Here is a 6,000-nt window from a genome sequence, read left to right on the forward strand (position 1 = left end):
GGAGTGCCGGAGGGACTCTGCCCACTCATCTCCAACGGCCCCCCTTCGATGCAGGCCCCCTGAGCTCCGCACTCACGGCTGCTGACACCCTTCCTGATTTGTCTGCCCTCGCCTTGCCTCCTCTTCACCCACTACCACACCCTCTCCCCCCTAAACCAGGAATCTCTTCCACTGGCATTTTCTAACCAGCCTTCTAGCATCAAAACCAGTGCTTTTTCAATTCTGGCTTTATTAATACCACCTGGGGAGTTTTTTGAACTTACCAACACATAAGGCCACCCCTAGAGATTCAACAGGCCAGGGATGAAGACTGCGCTTCGGTAATTTTTGAAAACTTTCCTAGGTGATTCTGCTAACTTTTCTAGGAAGCCAGGAGGGATTTCTTCCACCTCTGAACCACAGTGTGACTCTAAAACCATCTACTCGTGAGTGGCTTGGGTCAACCATTGTGGATTTATCATTCCTCAATTAGATGGAGGCTGCCTGTCTCCAAGGTATTGTGAGAAAAAAAAAAATCTGTAAAAATGCACGATAATTCTTAGAGACATGCTCATTCTGTCCTATCTGATAAAGGTTCAGTGGACTTCCCTTCCCTTCCCCCACCTCCGGTGGAAAAACAAGTTTGCCTCCATTTGTACATTCCTTTCAATATAAAGGCATCTGCTGAGTCTCTTCTGAGCTGGTTCTAACATCTGCCTGGGCCAGTCACTGATTATTGAGTAGAATAAAATCTTTAGCACATGATCATTTTTATATCTGAGGAATGATTTTACCTTTTCTTTAAAATTACTGTATATGCTTCCTTAATGTACCCTTACTACTAAGTGTGGTTCATAAGGATTGTTGAGTGAAAGGTACTGAGTGGTTTTCATGCTTTCTTTAGTGACTCCCTTGAAAAATCACAGAATAAAAAGGAATCACCTTGCCTACTGGTTTTCAGACTCATTATACAGCCAGGAGAGGAAATAACTTGAGGGGTTAAGTAACTTGCCCAGCTCATAAAGAAAATTAGTGATTAAGCAGAGGCTCACTTTTCAAAACCTATTTATTGAGCGTCTCCTGCATGCCCATTGGCAGGAGTTGGGGGTAGAACAGATAATGAGACAGATGAATCTCCCACCCCAACGAAGCTGACAAATTTTTGTGCAGTGATCTGCAAATTTTTTTGATCCTATACACCACCAGTAACAAAAGAAAAAAAAGATCATTCATCATGATAAACAAACATATACTTTTTTCAGCATAAGATTAAAAGCATATATAATAAGAAGTCTAACAGTTTCTTCCGGCATCCCAGAAAATCATCTTAGTGCCTCCCAGGTTGTATGTACCCCCCTTTGGAGGCCCCTGGCCTACAAAATCCAGATCCTTCCCTTTCCCCTTGCCTGATGGCTCCTCCTCCAGTCTGCAGGGAGACACCGAAGACCAGCCCCTCCGCCCTCCAGGACCTGCCTTTAATGAAGCCAGAGTAAATGCCATTCCTGGCCCTGTGCCCGGGCACACCCCCCAGCTCACAGCACTAGGGTTTCTTAGAGAGCAGAGTCTTTCCCTCTCCTGACCCAGAATTATTGATCCTCAGGCAGGATAAGGCCCCAGGATATGATCCAGGGGCCCTGGGTTTGGAGTTGGACTGGCCTGGGTTGGAATGCTCAGGTCACTTTTGTGAGAGACAGCAAAGCATAGTGTCTCCCAGTACAGAGGCAGGAGCCAGATTGCCTGAGATCAGAGCCTGACCTGTTATTTAGGAGCTGTGTGGCCTTGGGCACATACTTAACCTCAAATGTAAAAAGGGGGATAAAAATTATGCTCACCTCAGAAGAGTTGTGGTGAGCGTGAAAAGAATTAAGACATATCTAGTGCTTAGAAGATGCCCTGGCACACAGGACACCCTATGTAAGTGTTAATATTCTTTCTACCCTAAACTTTTTTTTTTTTTGCCGTACGCGGGCCTCCCACTGCTGTGGCCTCTCCCGTTGCGGAGCACAGGCCCCGGACGCGCAGGCTCAGCGGCCATGGCTCACGGGCCCAGCCGCTCCGCGGCATGTGGGATCTTCCCAGACTGGGGCATGAAACCATGTCCCCTGCATCGGCAGGCGGATTCTCAACCACTGCGCCACCAGAGAAGCCCTACCCTAAACTTTTGAGGGCTGAGTTTCCACATCTGCAAAATGGGCATGGTAACAGCATCTAACATAGGGTTCAGCCAAGGCCTGGTAAGTTAGAAGCGTTCAATAAATAATAGAAGTGACTATTTTACTATTATTTACAAGGACACCCGTTTTGCAGATGAGGAACCTGAGGCTCGGGTCACCTGCTTTCTCAAGCACCACACCCTTCTGTGGCACCACACCACAGAGCACTTGATTCTCTGGGCAGGGCACTCTACAGTTTACAAGGCACTTTTTCACATCTCCCATCTTATAATCTCATGACGGGGCTATCAACCTCATCCTCATTTTACAGGTGGGGGATCTGAGGCTCCAAGAACCCAAGGACAGGCACTCCTCCTTAGCCAGTCTGGGGGTGGGGTGAGTGGGGAGGGTTCTCAACCCCAGGAGGAAAGGGAGTATGGCTGGATTCCAAACCAAGAAGTTTAAAAGGATGAATAAAGGCACCCTCACCCAAGACTTCCTCTCCTCTTTTGAGAGGGAGGTAGAGGGACATGCTTGCTCAAAAATCAGGGTAGAGACCACATCCTGTGCTTTGTCCCCACCCAGGAAGCATCTTGGGGGGGCTGGGTGGGGTGAGGCTGGTGACACTACTGGACCTCCCTGAAAAATTCTAGAAAGGCCATGAAGAAAAGCCAGGCAACTCCAACCCATTTTACCAGCTGGGAGCCCTGGGCACAGCTCTTGTCCCTCTGGAGAGGCAGGCACTAAGGCTCAGAGGGGTAGGCGTGTCCCCAGGGCTCCAGGTGGTTAGTGGCAGGGCAGAGGCTGGGACTGGGTGTGGCTAGAGCCTGGTGGCCCAGGGCTCCCTCTGGGTGCTGCAGTGCAGATGTTCCAGACGCTGGCGGCTACCCAACACTGCAGAGCTCCCCGACCCTGCCCCCAGGAACAAGCCCCAAGAGGCCAGGTCCCTGACTTCCCAGGGACAGCCCCTTCCTCTGCACATGCACATCCACAGTCTGCCCCAGCAACAGCTGCGACCCTTACCCAGAAACCACAAATATTTTCTGTATCCCAGCAGCCCGCGCCTCGGGAACAAGGAGTGGAAGGCAAAGAAAGATGGCTGAGTGATTGTCACAGCTGCATAGGGGGATAGAGGCCTCTGCCCCACCCTACTCCCACAATCCTAAACCTTAGAACAATTGAATCCTGGAACGCCAGCACTGTAAGGGGCAGCCAGTTCAGCAGACTTTGCCACAGAATGGTAACTAAAGCACAGAGAAGGAAGGGGCTTGCCCTAGGACCCCAGGCACCTGGAACTGTGACCCAGCTTTCCACTGGCCCCTAGGCCAGTGCCCTCTGCCATGGCACAGAGCCTGCCAGCCAGAGGGGCAGGGTCCATGGCAGCTGAAGCTGGGCAGTCATTCACCTCCAAAGGGAGGGCTAAGCAGGTCACGATATCCCATTTGGGTCAGTGGGGTGGGCAATTTAAGGTGTGCTTTGGGTAGAGGGGAGGAAGGGGAAGTGAGGGAAAGGGGAAGACCACGGAAACCAGGGTTCTTTTACAAACCCAGGAGCCGTATGTCCAAATTTGGAATTGTTGGGGAAGACCCCCAGAGTTTAGATTAAAGGACGGGGAGGGAGGAAGCAAAGGGTGGATCCTCCAAAAGGATCCCCCCACCCCATCCCCTTGCACGGCCTACTTCCCAGGCCTGTAATCAAGACTTCCCAAACCTGTAATCATTCCTTGCAGCTGACAGATAAATCAATTTTCACAGCCATTGTTTCCTCTCAGAGGCTGGGTTTATCAGCTCTGGACTTGGGGAAGGAAACTGAGGCTCAGAAAGGGAAAGCTACGGATTCAAGGTCACACTGTACGTTGTTGGTGGAGCTGGGATTCGGACTCAGGGTATTTCACGCCCATGCTCGCATCTGCGGAGTCATCTGAAGCCCCCAAGCTTTGGAAAGGCCGAAACTGGGCTGAGGGGGAGCAGGAAGAAGGGTGGGGCCTCTGGCCCATCACAAGGCCCCTGGAGCCCAGCTGGGAGTCTCCTTTAGAGGCGAGGAGTGGCCCCAAGAGGGTGGGAGGGTCCACTGGGGCCCTGAGATGTGGACAGCCGGTCCCCCATCAGTCTGCACACAAAGAGCCCTGCCCCAACGACCACCATTTCAGGTGCAGCGCAGGGTCGGACTCTTCACGCCCTCAGTCTTCGGCTTCAGCTACACCCTTCCCTGCGGGTCCGTCCCCTGTCCAGCTGCCTCCAACCCCGGGCCTTCAGAGTCTCTTTAGTCCCGCAAAGCACGGCCAGCAGCTTGCGTGGCCCCGGCCCAGGTGCCCCCCGCCCCTCCACCACACCCTCTGCAGAGCCGGCCCTCCCCTCGCCTCCCTTCCCTTCCCCCCCTTTCTTTTCCCTTCCCCCCCTTTCTTTTCCCTTCCCTCCCTTTCTTTTCCCTTCCCTCCCGCAGCCCGCCCGCCGTCCGCCTCCGCTTCCCCGCCTGCGGCAGTGGATTTGCTCCACTATGCTGCGCAGACGCGCCCTGCCCGCGACCCACTCGGGTTCCCTTGCCCTCGGGTTCCCGGTCCCCGCGGCCCCCACCTCCCGCGCCCCTCTCCGGGGCCCGTGGCAGGCGTGGGTCGGCGATGACTGGGCATTTATGGCTCGCCCCCCGCATCCCTGCAGCCCGCCGGAAGGGGTGGGGGTCCACTGGAGCGATTCCGTCTCCTACCTCAACCTACTCACCGCGCGGCGGAAGCCTCCTGTAGCAGACGGACAGACGAGCAGGCGGACGCGCGGACGCGGAGCTCGCTGGGTCAGAGCCCGTTAGCAGCAGCAGCCGCAGCGCAGGGGCGGGCCGGGAGAACAGTCCTCGGCTCCCGAGCCCGACACGTGGCGCGCGGGGCCCAATCGGGCTCGTCCCGCCTCCTCCCTACCCCCCACCCCACCAAGTTCATTCGCTCCTGGAATCTTAGAATGTAACCAGCCGGGAGGGGCCTCGCCAGGAAAAACTCCGTTTGTGCTCAGACCCCAGACTTGCGACCTGAAGAGGGGAGGAGGATTTGGCCAAGGTCACTCGGCCGTTCAGGTCTGGAAGTCAAAGCTCCCGACTCCAGTTCTAGACAGTGTCCCCAAATTCCTACTGCTCACCAAAGATTTGTTGAGAAACAGAACCTTGAGGCTTGACAAAATTAAGGCCAAGCACTTAATCTGCCTGATCAGATTCTGTCCCTCCACAGCCCCTTCAGGTCTGTGACATTACTTAGCCACTTTCCAGAGGAGAGGCCAGAGAAGCCCAGTTTTTAAACGAAGGTCACACAGCTAGTAAGTTGTGGAGCCGGATTCAAACCTGGGCCAGGTGACTACAGAGGGGCGCTTGCTCTAGCTTGGCTCAGGGGAGTGCATAGTCCAGAAGAAAGGGAGACAGACCAGCAGTTATAATCCGGGGCTGTGGCGAAAACCATAGAATAATAAAAAAGTGATAACCTCTTTGGGAATCCAGAGGAAACTGAGAATGACTGTCCCCCAGGGGATTTGTAAAGACTTCCTGGAGGAGGTGATGCTGCAGTGAAATCAGTAGTACTTCCCACCCACCCACCCCTTAGAAATTCTGCTTTGATGGAAAGATGGCAACCCTGGGCTGCTGAGTCTTCATAGGCAAGACTCTTAGATGCCCTGATTTTCAATTTGCTCAACCAAAAGATAGGGATAATCAAAGCTCTTTCCAAAGGCTGTCTTCAACCTCTCACTAGTTAGAGAACTCTAAGCCTTTTTAACAAGGGGACCTAGTATGTTCTTTCATCTATATATCCTCCCAACATTTATTGAGTACCTGCTGCATGCTGGGCACTGAGCTGGGAGACCGAAGTGAGCAAATGGGAAATGCTGCCTAGACC

General features: G+C 53.3%; 1 protein-coding gene across 3 annotated transcripts in view; it reads right to left on the reverse strand.

Moving 5' to 3' along the window:
* Nucleotides 1–4,961, reverse strand: part of ANXA6 (annexin A6) — a 54,456-nt gene extending 49,495 nt beyond the window's left edge. For 2 of the 3 annotated variants that reach the window (XM_060093674.1, XM_060093672.1), the window contains exon 1: nucleotides 4,850–4,961. The gene's annotated coding sequence lies outside the window, so the exon portion shown is untranslated. Of the gene's footprint in view, nucleotides 1–4,835 lie in introns of all 3 variants that reach the window. The other variant, XM_060093673.1, reaches the window with a different exon arrangement.
* Between the last annotated feature and the right edge of the window lie 1,039 nt (nucleotides 4,962–6,000).

The sequence above is a fragment of the Mesoplodon densirostris genome, chromosome 3, assembly GCF_025265405.1.
Source record: "Mesoplodon densirostris isolate mMesDen1 chromosome 3, mMesDen1 primary haplotype, whole genome shotgun sequence".
NCBI classification, from domain to species: domain Eukaryota; kingdom Metazoa; phylum Chordata; class Mammalia; order Artiodactyla; family Ziphiidae; genus Mesoplodon; species Mesoplodon densirostris.